Genomic DNA, 18,101 nt, shown 5'->3' with positions numbered 1-18,101 from the left:
TAACATACTTATAACTCCGAGGGGACTGAAGGAAGATACATAAGTTCAATAACACTCCCCTATATGTACTACCATGTCTGCGCACGAGCTAAAGGCCCACGGAGCCGTACCCCACATATACATATAACATATATACAGGTATAGGTAGTTACCGCATGTTCATTAACACCCAGTAATAACAGTCGGTGCTGACAGAATCACCCACATACTACTGTGTCTCCCGTACAGAGTTTACTTTTGACAAGTATACAACTACCGACTTGCTGACACTGCATCTACAGAATCAAGTACCAACAGTAGCCGGCAATGTCGACCGTGATCCGCATAAATGACAGAGCACGCACACCTGTCGACCTATGTCGACTAAACTATAGTGGGTATCCGACAGGGAACACACAGATATAAATATATATTTATAACACACAGAATACCAGCCCATTTGTCCAAAAATAGCGCTATTTTCCTCTAAACAGCACTCAACATTGTGCCCCCTCATGCTTTTGGCGGGGACAAGCAGAAAATGGCACTGTATCTTGAAGTGAAGGCTTAGCCCCGCCCCTCCTGGCGAGCTCCAGCCCGCAAAATATATAACTTTGTGTATGCCAACGGGGATCCCTATACAGTGTATAGACACTGTATAGGTGTACTGTCACCCCCAACAAGTTATATATACACATTGCTGCTCAGGGCGCTCCCTCCCTAGCGCCCTGCACCCTCTTAACAACCGTTGGCGTGTGGGAGCAATGGCGCGCAGCCTGACCGCTGCGATATCCGGTGGGGTATCGGAACAGTGCCCAGGTACAGAGTCTGCACACATGCCAGCTGTATTTTAAACTTCTAGTAACTTGCTGCCCAGGGCGCTCCCCCCCAGCACCCTGCATCCTGTGAGTGCCGATGGTGTGTGGGAGCAAGGAGCGCAGCGCGACCGCTGCGTGTTACCTCCGTTACTGAAGTCTTCTGCCGTCACTGAAGTCTTCTGTTCTTCACATACTCACCCGGCTTCTTTCTTCTGGCTTCTGTGAGGGGGGTGACGGCGCGGCTCCGGGAACAAGCAGCTAGGCGAACCAAGTGCTCGAACCCTCTGGAGCTAATGGTGTCCAGTAGCCTAAGAAGCAGAGACCTTGAACTAAGAAGAAGTAGGACTGCTTCTCTCCCCTCACTCCCACGCTGCAGGGAGCCTGTAATCAGCAGGTCTCCCTGAAAATAAAAAACCTAACATAAAGTCTTTTAGAGAAACTCAGTAGCGCTCCCCTAGTGTGTGTCTAGTCACTCCTGGGCACAAAGTCTAACTGAGGTCTGGGGGAGGGGCATAGAGGGAGGAGCCAGTTCACACCCAGTCAAAGTCTTTTTAGTGTTCCCAAGCTCCTGTGGATCCCGTCTATACCCCATGGTCCTTACGGAGTCACAGCATCCTCTAGGACGTCTGAGAAATACAATAACACAAGAGAAAAGCTACAACCAATGATACATACGTTTGATCACCTGCGCCAACCGGATCTGGTCCTCAGTCAAGTCTGGAAAGATGACCTTCAGAGAATAGCCTGAGACGGCTTTTATACAATAGTCCTTCTGAAGCAAATGTAACTTGCTGGTGTGATGCGTGTAGGCTATGTGTAAATTATGCACTATGTGGATTAAATATCAAATATGTCTTTGTGGCTTTTCTGTGCTACTGTATTTACTCATACCACGCGTTAATACGCAGGACTTCGTGAGCCAATATACGCAATGTGCGGGTATGCGCACGCACGGCAGAACAAGCACACGCACGGAGGCCACTCTGTGTGGTGTTTGCACGTGATGCATGTGGGTATAATATTTTCGACTTCGACAGCAGTGGATGCTCTGACATCGCCTTGGCCTTACCAACTGGTCTACCTGTTTCCTCCGATTCCGCTGATCCCAAGGGTGCTCAAGCGGATCAGACATCAAAGAGTGGAAGCAATCTTGATTTCCCCGGATTGACCCCGAAAAACGTGGTACGCGGCTATCACTGACCTGGTTTGGGATTGTTGTGGACTCGGGGTATCTTCCGAAGTTCGGGAAGAGGAACCGCTACTGGGCCGCAGCAGAGATGGCCGAATGTAGGTTTTCCTCATACAGGATTCGGACAGCAGGCAGGAGGCACGTGTTGAATATTGAAGATCTCCTGAAAAACAAGAACTTGAAAGGGGCTGATGAATCCTCTGCAGACAGATGATGATGAGCGTGGCTGGAGAACAGGAAGATTGGGAATAGTAACCGCGACTGGGATGCACGGTGCAGAGGGCTGTGTTTGCTGGAAGCACAGTAAATTAGAGGTACAGGACGCGGGAGGCACTGACTGTGCTAGGAGATACAGAAGTGCTTGGCGGCACTGAGGTGCTGGAGGCACGGAGGTGCTTGGAGGCACGGAGGTGCTGGAGGGACGGAGGTGCTGGAGGGAAGGAGGTGCTTGGAGGCACGGAGGTGCTTGGAGGCACGGAGGTGCTGGAGGCACGGAGGTCTGGTGATCACCACTCTGGGGAACTGATGATACTCAGGCACTGATGCAGTGCCTGGCGCCAGAATTTATACTTCCCACCACCGTCTGGTTGGTGGGAAGTGCCTGATGACGTCACCTGCCCAGACGCCGGACAGAGCGCCGGGAGCTGCCAGCGAGGACGGCCGCAGAGAGGACCAGCGCGCCCAGGGAGGTAAGTATGGCGGGCGGGGTGGCGGCGTGACAGTACCCCCTTCTCTAGGGGTGGCCCCTGGACACTTCCCAGGCTTCGTAGGGTGCTTGGCATGGAAAATTCAGATTAGTCGAGGAGCTGAGACCTCAGAAGCTCCTATCCAACTTCTCTCCTCAGGACCATAACCTTTCCATTCTACCAGATATTGCAGGTTCTTATGATGATAACGAGAGTTCAGAATAGTTTTGATCTCGAAGTCTGTCCCAGTTTCAGTTTTTACCGAAGTGGGACTTGAGGGCTGTTATGCACACCAGTGCCTGCAGGAAAGTACTGGTGTCAGAACTGTTATGCACTCCAGTGCCTGCAGGAATGTACTGGTGTTTGAACTGTTATGCAAAACAAATGGACTCACAGACAGACTGGGGAATATGACATAACGTACACAGAAGGTGATAGGGTAACAAAATACACACAAGGTGAACAGAGAAGCCCAGAGGCTAAGGAACTGGGTATCTCCCTTGTATTAGAACTGCTCAGATGGGAAAAGCAAGATGTTGTGTTTTAATACGTAGAGAACCCGAAATGCTGTTGCTAAGGGCAACAGCAAAACCCTAAAGGGTTACCAACGGGTGTGGCAGTAAACTCCTTGGTCAGAGATGGAATGATAGACACAAGGAGAGTCTCCACAATCCTAATTCTCACTTGCAGTGCACAGGTTCAGCTTACTGCCACTAAACTGACCCCTGACACCTAGCACAGTGAGACAGGATTAGACAGGCAATTCTTAGAATACAGCCGCAAACTTGCTAAGTTCACAGAGTAGTAACAGAACCCCAGCAAGCTAAACGACTGACTCCAGTCTTACTGCTAGGTCTGGATTGGCAGAGTGTAATACCAAATCCCCAGGCCTATTTGCAGTAAGCAACAAACAAATACAAAGCTACACAGTACTGGTTAACTTTCAGGAACTGACTAACCAACAAAGATTCAGCAGCATCTGCTTACCCTGAGAAGAGGCCTTATAAAGCAGGTGCTGTCCACGCCCCACTCAGACCTCACAGACTGTGAGCACAAAAACCAGCACCGGATCCCCTGCCGTGCACAGAGCCTATAACCACTGCACAGCAAAAGACCCGAACCGGAGTATCAGCTGCGCTCAGGTTACTCCGCTAGCACTTGTCTCCCGGTTGCCATGACGACGTGGCAGCACAGGGCAGGAGACCCTAACAAGGGCTTAGAATGAAAACGATTAAGGATGAGAGGACGAAGAAGAGAAACATGAAAGGCATTCGGTATGCGTAGGTGAGAAGGTAATCCCAACTTGCAGACCACAGGATTCAGGATTTGTAGCACAGGGTATGGATCGATAAATCTTGGGGCGTACTTCATGGAGGGTACCTTTAGCCGAAAGTTACGTGTGGAAAGCCATACCCTGTCGCCAACCTTGTATTGAGGAGCGGCTCGCCGTTTCTTGTCCGCAAAGAACTTGTATCGGACAGAAACCTTTTTAAGACTAGCATGAACCTTACTCCAAATTTGTTTGAAGTGTAGTAGAGTGGAAGTCACAGCTGGAACCTCTCCTGTTGGAAGAATTGGTAATTCCAGAACTCGTGGGTGGAAACCATAGTTGATGAAGAACGGAGATTCGCCAGTAGAGGAATTAAATGAATGGTTATGGGCAAACTCTGCCCAAGGCAACAACTCTACCCAGTTGTCCTGTGAAGGAGAGAGATACAGGCGGAGGAAAGTCTCCAAATCTTGATTGACTCGTTCCGTTTGCCCATTAGTTTGGGGGTGATAAGCGGACGAAAACTTAAGTTTAATTTGTAAGGCCGAGCAGAGAGATTCCAATACCTTGCGGTGAACTGTACCCCTCGATCAGAGACTATTTCTTGAGGCAACCCATGCAACCGAAAATGTTCTCGGATGAATAATAGCGCTAATTTAGGAGCTGTCGGCAGACCAGTCAATGGAACGAAGTGCGCCATCTTCGAAAAACGGTTGTCGATCACCCAGACGGTGTTGTAACCTTTGGAACAGGGCAAGTCGGTGATGAAGTCCATGGAAATGTGAGTCCAGGGTTTCATAGGAATAGACAGAGAACGAAGTAACCCAGCAGGAGACAGGCGAGGAGATTTATGCTGTGTACACTGTGGACAAGAATTAACATAATCCTGTACATCCTTCCTCATGGTGTCCCACCAGTAAGATCTTTGCAGAAACTTGTACATCTTCTGGGCGCCGGGATGACTGGAAAACTTGGAGATATGGGCCCACTGTAGTATTCTCGGCTGGAATTTAGCTGGTACAGACATTCTTCCAGGGGGAGGACCCGGAGTAGTTGAAGCAGCGGAGACAGAAATTGGATTCAGAATTAAACTCCGCTCAAAGAATCCTCTTCATCAGTGGGAGTTTGTGAACGGGACAGCGCATCCGCTTTAGTATTGAAAGTCCCGGCCCGGTACTTGATAACAAAAGAAAATCGAGTGAAGAAGAGTGCCCATCTAGCTTGGCGAGGATTCAAGCACTGTGCGGTTTTGATATACAACAAATTTTTGTGGTCGGTGTAAATGGTAATCACATGTTTGGCCCCTTCTAAGAGATATCTCCACTCTTCCAAGGCAGATTTAATTGCCAAGAGTTCCTGATCTCCAATAGTGTAATTTCGTTCGGCCGGAGAGAATTTACGAGAGTGGAAGCCACACGGATGTAATTTCCTATCTGAGGAGTACTGAGAGAGAACGGCCCCAACTCCGACCGAGGATGCATCAACTTCTAGGAAGAAAGGTTCTTCGAAATTTGGTTGTTGGAGTACTGGAGCGGACATAAAAGCTGATTTCAAGTGGGAAAAAACCTCTATGGCTTCGGGAGGCCACAAACCCGGGTTGGAGCCCTTCCTCGTCAAGGCGGTAATGGGCGCAACAATGGTGGAGAAACTCCTAATGAATTTTCTGTAATAGTTCGCAAAACCCAGGAATCTTTGTATTGCTTTCAAGGAGAGTGGCTGTGCCCAGTCCCGAATGGCGGAAAGTTTCTCCGGGTCCATACGAAGCTCCGTCCCCGAGATGATATAACCGAGGAACGGTATTGATGTTACTTCGAAGGTACACTTGGAGATCTTGGCATAGAGATGATTCTCACGTAAACAGCGGAGTACCTCTTTGACCTGTGTCCTGTGTTCAGCAAGATCTTTGGAAAAAATCAGTATGTCATCCAAATATACCACGACACTTCGGTATAACATGTCTCGGAAGATTTCGTTGACGAACCCCTGGAAGACAGCAGGAGCATTGCTAAGACCGAACGGCATCACCAGATACTCATAATGCCCATCTCGGGTATTGAAGGCGGTCTTCCATTCATCTCCCTCTCTGATGCGTATAAGGTTATAGGCCCCCCTCAAATCGAGCTTGGAAAAAACGTGGGCACCACGAACCCTATCAAATAGCTCTGTGATTACGGGCAAGGGGTATTTATTATTGATGGTAATATCGTTTAGGCCGCGGTAGTCGATACATGGTCTTAACCCCCCGTCCTTCTTTTTCACGAAGAAGAAGCCCGCTCCAGCCGGGGAAATAGAGGGGCGAATGTATCCCTTGTGAAGATTGGACTTCATATAGTCTGACATAGCTTGTGTCTCTGGAAGGGACAGAGGATAATTGCGACCCCGGGGCGGCATTTTCCCTGGGATGAGGTCAATGGGGCAGTCCCAAGGCCTATGGAGTGGTAACTGGTCAGCCGCCTGTTCCGAGAACACATCCTTGAACTCTTGATACGCCTCCGGGATAAGTTCTTCCTCCGCCTTAGTAGAGACACGAAGCGGACAGACAGGGGTGAGACAGTTAGCGTGACAAAAAGAACTCCAAGACAGAATCTGTGAGGTCTTCCAATCGATATGGGGATTGTGAATTTTGAGCCAAGGCATTCCGAGAACCAGATCGTAATGCATTTCCGGAATCACCAGGAATTCCAAATATTCTTGATGTAGAGCCCCGACCTGTAGTTTAACTGGGACCGTGCGCCCGTTTATGAGACCCTTGGATATCCTAGTACCATTGATAGCTGTCAAGGAGATAGGCCGCTCGATGGGCCGTACTTCCAAATTCAGGCTTTGGACACAGAGAGAAGAAACGAAATTCTTCGGAGCCCCGGAGTCCAACAGGGCCTCGAAAGACTTGGAAGTAGAGTTGGTGGTTAAAGATACAGGGAGCAAACAGTCGGAAGTTGGAGAAGATTTAGTCGTAACCCCCAACTTGACTCCTCCGGAACAAGCTGGGCCTTCCCGTTTCACGGACGGGATATGCAGGACTTGATGAAGTGACCTGCAGCTCCACAGTACAGACAGAGTTTACCCACACGACGACGCTGTCGCTCTTCCGGAGACAATCCGGATCGGTTAATCTGCATGGGTTCGTCCGGGCTTGGGACCACTGCTTGCCTTGCAGGGGGGAGCCGGAACCTAGAACGATCCGATCGACTACGTTCACCTCCACGTTCCTGCATCCGTAAATCTACCTTGACGCAGAGAGAGATCAATTCCTCTAAAGAATCCGGAAGCTCCCGAGTGACCAACTCATCCTTCAGGCGATCAGAGAGACCGTTCCAGAAAGCAGCTCTCAGGGCCTCATTATTCCAGCGAAGTTCGTAGGCAATGGTTTGAAAATGAACCACATACTGACCCACGGATCGGGAGCCTTGACGGATGCGGAGCAAGTCTGAAGAGGCCGAGGTCATCTTGCCGGGCTCGTCAAAAATTCTTCGAAAAGACGTGATGAATTCGGGGTAATTGGAAACCAGTGAATCAGATCGTTCCCATAGTGGAGACACCCAATCCAAGGCAGATCCTTCCAGCAGAGAAATAATATATGCCTCCTTGGACCGGTCTGTAGGAAAATTATGTGCAAGTAGCTCGAAATGCACCTCGCACTGGTTTAAAAAACCACGACAATTTTTAGGATTACCATTATAACGGGACGGAGTAGGCAGTTGAAGGCGCGGAGTGGCACCGGCCGATGGCTGAACATTGCTGGAAGCGGCAACTGGTGCGGCTACGGGAACTGGTGCCTGAATTACAGAGGCTAGGGACGCTTGAATCTGATCCAGACGCCCGGACAACTCCTGGAGGTACTGCATCACCTGACCTTGTGCCGCTTCCTGACTTTGTACTCGGGAAGCCAGATTCTGGATAGCACTTGATTCCGTGTTCCGATCCCCCGGGTCCATAGTGCCTAAGTATACTATCACTGACCTGGTTTGGGATTGTTGTGGACTCGGGGTATCTTCCGAAGGTCGGGAAGAGGAACCGCTACTGGGCCGCAGCAGAGATGGCCGAATGTAGGTTTTCCTCATACAGGATTCGGACAGCAGGCAGGAGGCACATGTTGAATATTGAAGATCTCCTGAAAAACAAGAACTTGAAAGGGGCTGATGAATCCTCTGCAGACAGATGATGATGAGCGTGGCTGGAGAACAGGAAGATTGGGAATAGTAACCGCGACTGGGATGCACGGTGCGGAGGGCTGTGTTTGCTGGAAGCACAGTAAATTAGAGGTACAGGACGCGGGAGTCACTGACTGTGCTAGGAGATACAGAAGTGCGTGGCGGCACTGAGGTGCTGGAGGCACGGAGGTGCTTGGAGGCACGGAGGTGCTGGAGGCACGGAGGTGCTTGGAGGCACGGAGGTGCTGGAGGCACGGAGGTCTGGTGATCACCACTCTGGGGAACTGATGATACTCAGGCACTGATGCAGTGCCTGGCGCCAGAATTTATACTTCCCACCACCGTCTGGTTGGTGGGAAGTGCCTGATGACGTCACCCGCCCAGACGCCGGACAGAGCGCCGGGAGCCGCCAGCGAGGACGGCCGCAGAGAGGACCAGCGCTCCCGGAGAGGTAAGTATGGCGGGCGGGGCGGCGGCGTGACATCGGCTTTTCTGGACATGTCCGTAGAGGACCCTTGGCCTCTACCGCTAGAAGGGATCTTCTTCAACATGGACCGTTCGTCTACCCAGACTTACGGTGGCTTCGTTTGATGGCATGGAAGGTGAGCGGAACATCCTAGCTCACAAAGTGCTTTCCAAAAAGGTCATTGCCACTATCGTGCGAGCCAGAAAACCTGTGACGTCAAAACACTATCATAATATCTGGCGGAGATATGTCTCTTGGTGCGAGGAACACACATATCCCTCTGCAGAATTCAACTTGGGAAGGTTCCTATGATTTCTGCAGGCTGGAGTGGATAAAGGCTTACGTCTGGGATCCATTAAGATCCAGATTTTAGCTCTTTCCATCTTCTTCCAGAAGAAGTTGGCTCTCTTGCCAGACGTTCAGACCTTCTTGCAAGGGTTGCTACACATACAACCTCCATTCGTGCCGCCTGCGACACCTTGGGATCTGGATGTGGTGTTAAGTTTTCTACAGTCCTCCTGGTTTGAACCTCTGACGACAGTAGAAGATAAGTACCTCACGTGGAAAATGGTGATGTTACTGGCCCTGGCTTCTGCTAGGCGTGTCTCAGAATTGGGGGCCTTGTCGTGCAAAAGTCGTACTTGGTCTTGTACGAGAACAGAGCGGAGCTCCGGACTAGACAGCAGTTCCTGCGAAAGGTGGTCTCCGCGTTTCACTTGAATCAACTTATCGTGATTCCGTCCAGTTCTGACACTTCTGCTCCTCCGGAGGCATTGGATGCTGTGCGTGCCTTGAAAATTTATATCAATAGGACGGCTCGGATCAGAAAGACAGATTCCTTGATCATGCTCTATGATTGCAGAAAAAGCCCTGCTTCGTGCTCTATGATGCGCAGAAAAAGCCCTACTTCTAAGCAGTCTATTGCTCGTTGGATTAGGCTTACAATCCAACAGGCCAGGGGCAAACGCAGGATATGCAGGAGGGGGTTTCCAGAGGGGGGTGGAGCCAAGCACGGGGGTGGAGACTGTGGTGACCCAGTATATGCCAGGTCCGTTAAACTAGCATAGATAGGCCTACATGAGATGATAGATAGATAGATAGACAGACAGACAGACAGATAGATACTCGTAGATAGACCAAATGTATTTTAGAATAGTCATAGAACTATTCTAAAAATGTATTAGAAACCCATCACTGTATAGAAACATGACAATGCCAGGTGCTAGACCTTGAAGGGGTTAGCCAGATATGGAAACCAATATGTATATGTATTTGTCTACATATATATATATATATATATATATATATATATATATATATACCAGCCATCTGCCGCACTCCATTTCCTCAATCAGCTTTAGGTAGCGCCGGTGCCCTCCGGTAATAATGAAACTAAGCCATTACCATCCATATAATACATGTGTCGGCGGCACTCGTAGCTCAGAAAGACTTTGTCTTCAACGCTTCAATGTCGTTTACAAGACATTTTCACATTACACATACACTGTATAAATTATATATATATATACACTGCTCAAAAAAATAAAGGGAACACTAAAATAACACATCCTAGATCTGAATGAATAAAATATTCTTATTAAGTACTTTGTTCTTTACATAGTTGAATGTGCTGACAACAAAATCACACACAAATTATCAATGGAAATCAAATTTATTAACCCATGGAGGTCTGGATTTGGAGTCACCCCCAAAATTAAAGTGGAAAAACACACTACAGGCTGATCCAACTTTGATGTAATGTCCTTAAAACAAGTCAAAATGAGGCTCAGTAGTGTGTGTGGCCTCCACGTGCCTGTATGACCTCCCTACAACCCACATAAGTGGCTCAGGTAGTGCAGCTCATCCAAGATGGCACATCAATGCGAGCTGTGGCAAGAAGGTTTGCTGTGTCTGTCAGCGTAGTGTCCAGAGCATGGAGGCGCTACCAGGAGACAGGCCAGTACATCAGGAGACGTGGAGGAGGCCGTAGGAGGGCAACAACCCAGCAGCAGAACCGCTACCTCCGCCTTTGTGCAAGGAGAAACAGGAGGAGCACTGCCAGAGCCCTGCAAAATGACCTCCAGCAAGCCACAAATGTGCATGTGTCTACTCAAACGATCAGAAACAGACTCCATGAGGGTGGTATGAGGGCCTGATGTCCACAGGTGGGGGTTGTGCTTACAGCCCAACACCGTGCAGGACGTTTGGCATTTGCCAGAGAACACCAAGATTGGCAAATTCGCCACTGGTGCCCTGTGCTCTTCACAGATGAAAGCAGGTTCTCACTGAGCACATGTGACAGACATGACAGAGTCTGGAGACGCCAAGGAGAACGTTCTGCTGCCTGCAACATCCTCCAGCATGACCGGTTTGGCAGTGGGTCAGTAATGGTGTGGGGTGGCATTTCTTTGGGGGGCTGCACAGCCCTCCATGTGCTCGCCAGAGGTAGCCTGACTGCCATTAGGTACCAAGATGAGATCCTCAGACCCCTTGTGAGACCATATGCTGGTGCGCTTGGCCCTGGGTTCCTCCTAATGCAAGGCAATGCTAGACCTCATGTGGCTAGAGTGTGTCAGCAGTTCCTGCAAGACAAAGGCATTGATGCTATGGACTGGCCCGCCCGTTCCCCAGACCTGAATCCAATTGAGCACATCTGGGACATCATGTCTCGCTCCATCCACCAACGCCACGTTACACCACAGACTGTCCAGGAGTTGGCGGATGCTTTAGTCCAGGTCTGGGAGGAGATCCCTCAGGAGAACATCCCCCACCTCATCAGGAGCATGCCCAGGCGTTGTAGGGAGGTCATACAGGCACGTGGAGGCCACACACACTACGGAGCCTCATTTTGACTTGTTTTAAGGACATTACATCAAAATTGGATCAGCCTGTAGTGTGTCTTTCCACTTTAATTTTGAGGGCGACTCCAAATCCAGACCTCCATGGGTTAATAAATTTGATTTCCATTGATAATTTTTGTGTGATTTTGTTGTCAGCACATTCAACTATGTAAAGAACAAAGTATTTAATAAGAATATTTCATTCATTCAGATCTAGGATGTGTTATTTTAGTGTTCCCTTTATTTTTTTGAGCAGTGTATATATATATATATATATATATATATATATATATATATATATATAGATCTCTAGGAACAAAAGAAGGATGTGCTCATAGTGCAGATCAGTTTGATTTTATTTGACACACAGGTAAGTCTATGCAGCTCGCAATGATTAAAGAGACTCGTACCCTGTATTCCCACTCTGTGGGCTGATTACCACATGGTATAACAAATTACAACCCAGGCATAACCTGCACACCGCCGTCCGAGGACCAGGACCTGAAACCCGCGCCGCCGGGTGAGGATGTCAGCCGTGACTCGTCCGGACACCACGTCGAGGGAGCAGTCGGAGATGCAGTACCCACGGGTAGAATGAACAAGCGTCTGGTCATATAAGTTATTATATATATATATATATATATATATATATAGCACTGTCCTTGGTCTGGCACTCCTCTGTCCCGCAGGGAATTGGCTCTGGTGCCCTCCTTAAGCAAAATCGCTCTGCATATAGAAGATGGAAGGCGGCACTCAGGAGACTTACTTGAAAGTAGAAAACGTGCTTTTAATGGGTGACGTTTCGGGAGACGTACTCCCTTCTTCAAGACACAGCAATACAAATAAACACAGTGATAAACTAAACTTAAATACCTTACCAGTTCCTGGCTCTGCCCCCTCCGTCACGGCCAGCGGCGTCCCGAGCTCCGGAGCCCGCACTTCCGGTTTCGGCAGTCTCCGCCCCTTCCGGGTGACGTGGCTTTGTTGCCGGGCGACGTAGCCGTGGGGAGGGCCCACACGAGCAGGGAATCTGTGCCGTCATGGCAACAAGTTGCCATGGCAACGGACAACTACAAAAAAATACATATACATAACAAGCAGTGTAATTCGGACCACTTACGTGGAAATGACAATACATAATTGTTTAAAACAGTGCTTCTAGTGCCCAAACGGCACACAATGTTGTGCACCATAAGTGATATAAAAACATCAAGTGCTCCAAAACAATCTAGGATCTGCAATAAATCCTACCAGAAAATGTATCTTAACCATATTAAGTGATTTAAAACTATAAAAGCACCAACAGCTGTAATTTGTCCAATCTGATCTTAACGGTTACATGAACAATGACCTGTCCTGTCGGTCTGCCATTAATTAAACTCAATAAACTTCAACCTCAATAGTCAACCGGCATTTAAAGGGGACAATAGGTGCAAGGGTCCCCATGTTTATTTCTATCTGACCTTTCCTAATAAATCTGATGGTCTGATTTGACTACCCTGTCAACTGCGTTCAGAATGATCCTTCCCATACTACTGGGGGAATGCATCCTGTATTAACCATCTTCAACCCTGATTCTACATCCAGCCTCACAGAAAACAATTTAGACTCAGGTATTCATTAAGACCACGGGGGTGAATCGTATCTAGTTTGTGGATCCACCTTGCCTCCAGTTGCAACAGTTTTTTTGCTCGGTTACCGCCTCGGATGGACTCCGGAACCTGGTCCACTATTTTGTAGCGGACAGAGGCCAGGCTGTGACGCATCTGCGCAAAATGACGGGCCACAGGTTGTTCGCTGCTCCCTGATACCAGGGCAGCCCTGATCGCTGATCTATGTTGGGCCATCCTCTCTTTAAATAGACACTGGGTCTTGCCCACATAGTAAAGGCTGCAGGGACAGATTAGCACATAAACTACATATGTCGAGCTGCATGTCAATGCTTTGGGGATCTTCAATTTCTTCCCCGTATGTGGGTGTGAGATCGAGTCCCCCGTTAACATGTAGCTACATGTGGTGCAGCCCAAGCATTTAAAACAGCCTGCTTTGCGTGTTAAAAAATGTGTGGTAGGTCGTGTTCTTGTGAACCCCGTTACATCATTCTTCACTACCAGGTCTTTAATATTGGAACTGCGAGTATAGCAAGGCATTACTTGGCTGTTCTTTAGGCTTACTAGAATAGGATCTGAAGTAATCATCGGCCATAATTGCTTAATTTTCTTATTGGTCCTTCTGCTAGAGGTGTTATACTGGTTTACCCAGGCCATTTTAGGAGCAGAGGGCACTGGGACTTTGACCTGTAGCAATTCCTGTCTACTAAGGGACAAAGCCCTGGCACGAGCATTCTTCAGAAGTTTAAGTGGATAACCCCTCTGTGTGAATTTGTTCGTCATGATGTCTAGCTGTATCTCTAACTCCTCAGGGTCGCTGGTGATTCTGCACACCCTGAGGAATTGAGAATACGGTAAACCCTGGATTAAAGCTGGGGGGTGGAAACTGTCAAATCTGAGGAGTGTATTGCGATCCGTGGGCTTGGAGTATAATGTGGTATGTAACTCACCACCTCGTATCTGAATTTTAGTGTCCAAAAAACATATTTCTGACCTGTGTGTGGACACAGTAAACTTGATCGGACTAGAGGAGTTGTTATGTTCCTCTATAAGTTTAACCAGGGCTCCCTCGTCTCCAGTCCAGAACAGCAACAGGTCGTCTATATACCGAGTGTATAGAAAAATGGACCTGGCTGTCGCGCTGTTCTCAAAAAATGTTTGTCTCTCCACCTCCCACATGTATGTATTGGCTAGCGATGGGGCCACTGCCGACCCCATCGCACAGCCGGTCTTCTGTAGAAAAAACCTGCCATTAAACAGAAAATAATTATGGCTAAGGGTGTATTCTAGTAACCTGACGAACAGGTCAACATCAGGACCCGTGTATTTAGGGTTGTTAGTGATAAGATGCCTTACAGCTGTTAACCCAGCCTGGTGGGGAATACAGGTGTATAAACTGGCCACATCCAGTGTGGCCAGTACCATGTCTGCAGGGATGGGTCCTAACTGTGCAAACTGTCTCAATAATGCACTAGTATCTTTCAAGTGTGTGGGTGTAGCTTGAATACAGGGTTGAAGGAAAAAGTCTTTTCCCTAGTCCCACCAGGTCGGGGCACCCTCCATAAGACTCACTTGAATTATTTATTGGGACACTGGCTCACCAAGTCACATTTGAGCACCGCACACAGGCACCAAGCACATTGCACTTTATTGTGCTGTTAAAAGCACATACAGCAGTCCATCAGCGACAGGTGGTCGCAAATACCCTCGGTCAATAAGAGCTCGGAAGAAATACACCCGCTCTGTCACAACATGACTACGCCTGAAGGGGAGCCTGGTGATGCCCAGGCATATTTACTACAGTGCGATAACTATGACGTGCTAAGCTTCTCTGACCTAGAGGCAGAAAGCATTTTAGTGAAAGAGCCTGCCTTTGAAGAAAACCTGGTGTCCTCCAATGAGGAACTGTTCCGCGAATTATTTAAATTACGCAAGAGAGAAGTGGACTTTATGTATCACGGACGAACTCTCTCAGACTATTATAGAAGTAAGCAGATCCCGAGGGGATTTCGGGTACAAAACACCCCCACCATTGGGCGTTATAATCCGAGCTTCTGCAGACGGTGGATCTCTGTCCTCAATAAATGCGCCATGGACCTCATGCTTTTGGTAATAGAGGAATCCACCCGAGAGGTCAACCTTACTAGGGAGAAACTTCGCACATTTGAGGAACAACACCTCCAGAGCCTCTCTGATGATAAAACAACGAATTGGCTGGACAAGTTGAAAAACCAGGTAGAAACATACAGGCTCGAGTTGCTCAAATATAAAAAAACCAAATTGCTTAAAGTACAAGCCGATTACGAGCAACATCGGGTATATACCTGGTTAGCCAAAGCCACGGGGGCGGCCTCTAGAGGAAAGTCGGAGAGAAGCTACAGACGGAGGACACAGAGACCACAAGCAAGTACGTCTGCGAGCGAAACGGATGACACAGCTGTGTCTGATTCAGTGATGTCTGCCCAAGGAGTCCCTTTAGGGGCAGTCACCCGGGCACTGGCCTCTGGCAAAAGAAGAAACCCACCAGACGGGGTGGCCAGTCGAGGCGGAAGGCGGGGAGGAAGACCACCCAGGTCACGTCGGACTTAATTTTCAATTTATCACGGGCAGCACTAACGACGGCAGAAACAGCTGTCCTTAGTAGGGGACTGTCGTATGTACCGACGAAGACACCAGATGATTTTCAATGGAAGGTTGAGACTTTTAAATTCAATAGAAGTTTGAAACTCAAAGAGCATTTTGGCAAGCATGTGGACCATAGACAGAAAGGAATGTCGGCTCCTCTGATCAAAGGACTCACCTCGGGGTCACAGTTTGACCCAGTGTCGCAAAACGCGACTATCAAAACATTCACAAGAATGTTGGAGCATCTGCAGGATGACCCCCCTCCACACGTATACAGAAATATGTCCAAGGAAGAACATGACGCCCTTCGAGATTTAAGCGCCAGACAGGACATTATCATCAGGGGCGCCGATAAAGGGGGCGCCATTGTGATATTAGATACTGAGGACTATATAGCAGAATGTGACCGATTGTTGGCAGACAGTCAAACTTATGCCCAACTAGATGGTGATCCTACTGCACAGTTTAAAACTGAATTAGATCAGATTTTAATGCAGGCTAAAGAAGAGGGCGTGATTTCTCACGATATGTATATCAAATTATTGAGCCCACACCCTGTTGTCCCTATTTTCTACTCGATCCCCAAGCTCCACAAGGATGCGCAGCATCCGCCGGGACGCCCCATTATCTCAGCGAGGGGCTCACTATGCGAGCCGATCGCCAGATATTTAGACGGGGGCTTGCACCCCGAAACGTTGATAAAGTCTCACTTGACAGAGTTTACTGCTTTACCAGAATCTCCAGAGTGCCGCCTCTTCTTCCCAATGCAATATATATATATATATATATATATATATATATACTTATAAAATATTACTGCATGCTGTATGTATGTATATTTATGAATTAATCTATGCTTGAAATACAGTACCTTCCTCCGGGAAGGTAGGAAGAGGATCAGAGAGTGGGCTGAGTGAATAGAGGCAACACGGAATGTAAGGACTGTGGCAGCATCAGAGACAATAGCAGCTGCAGCTAACATACAGCCAGTCCATGACAGGTGTGCAACCCGCGATTCGCGGGTCTCTAGAAGGGGGTGGAGCCAATCCCCAAAGGGGTGGGGCTTAAATCACAGGATGCGGCCGCTGTTTTTAAAAAAAAAAAAATCTTTGGTCTGTCAGGGGGGGTTTCTGGGTACTCAGAAACCCCCCCTGTGTGCGCTAGTGCAGGCCTATGCGTCGGCAGCCTTACCTGTTCTGCAGTCTCTGAAGGCCCACTCTACAAGATCGGTGGGCTCTTCCTGGGCGGCTGCCCGTAGTGTCTCGGCCCTGCAACTATGCTGAGCTGCACACCTTTGTGAATTTCTACAAGTTTGATACCCTGACCAAAGAGGATACCCAGTTTGGGCAGGCGGTGCTGCAGATGTCTCCACACGTTCCCGCCCTTCCGGGAAGCTTTGGGACATCCCCATCGTACTAATCTGTCCCAAATATCCCTAATGGATGCTAGAGAAAATAGGATTTTAAATACCTACCGGTAAATCCTTTTCTCGTAGCCCATAAGGGATATTGGGCGCCCGCCTCTGTGCGGTGACTTTCTGCAGGTTCTCTGTTATGTGTTCCTGTTCAGCTGTTGCTGTTAATATTGCCAGATCTTTTTGTTGTTCTGTTCCTTCTCTCAAGTATGTAATTCTCCTTCGGGCACTGTTTACCTATAACTGGGCTGTAGGAGGAGGCATAGAGGGGAGAAGCCAGCACACCCAGTTGAGGAAATTTAAAGTGCACTGGCTCCTTTGGACCCGACTATACCCCATCGTACTAATCAATCCCTAATATCCCTTATGGACTACGAGAAAGGGATTTACGGGTAGGTATTTAAAATCCTATTTTTGTAATAATTGATGCTTTAAAGGTTCATAGCTATTAAAAACCACCATGATGAGGTTTTGATGTACTGCAGTTGCTGCAGAACCAGTAAAACACATGATGTGTGAATGTTAGGTCCACAGCAGTAGCGGATCTTGCCACGGGCAAGCAGGACTTTTGCCCGGGACGCTGCCTTCCGGAGGGCGCCGCACCAGGGCAAGATCCGCTGCTGCTGTGCCCCCCGCTGCTGCTGGCCCCTGTGAAGGGAAACTAGAGTTTCACTTCGTGGAGAGGTCCTTTACTGTGCGGTGCGCGATGACATCATTGCGCACCGCACAGCAAAGGTCCTCTCCACAAAGGGAACTAGACGCTAAGCGTCTAGTTTCCCTTCGTGGAGAGGACCATTTTGTGCGGCCAGCGGCAGCGGGGGGCACATTTCAGAGCGCTACAGTAGTCTGTACAGGGGGCGTAAATGACCACGCCCCCTGTATGAAGCCACGCCCCCCATTACCGCCCGGGGGGGGCGCGCAAAGCCCCAGAACCGGCCCTGGTCCACAGAATACTAGTTGCAGGGATATCTGACAAATTGGCATTCTGCACAGACAGGCCCCGGGTTTGAATTCAGTTTTCTTTGATATAATGGCTTGCCCAGTTATAGGTGT

The 18,101-nt window shown here is 48.7% G+C and overlaps 1 protein-coding gene across 5 annotated transcripts in view; it reads left to right on the top strand.

Annotated features, from left to right (window-relative positions):
* The window catches only part of LOC134947598 (death domain-containing protein CRADD-like), a 181,530-nt gene that overhangs the window by 98,728 nt on the left and 64,701 nt on the right, over nt 1-18,101 (top strand). The gene's annotated exons all lie outside the window — the stretch shown is intronic.

The sequence above is a fragment of the Pseudophryne corroboree genome, chromosome 8 (genome assembly GCF_028390025.1).
Source record: "Pseudophryne corroboree isolate aPseCor3 chromosome 8, aPseCor3.hap2, whole genome shotgun sequence".
NCBI lineage: Eukaryota > Metazoa > Chordata > Amphibia > Anura > Myobatrachidae > Pseudophryne > Pseudophryne corroboree.
The sequence above is the reverse complement of the archived record's forward strand: the minus strand, read 5'-3'. Positions and strand labels throughout refer to the sequence as shown.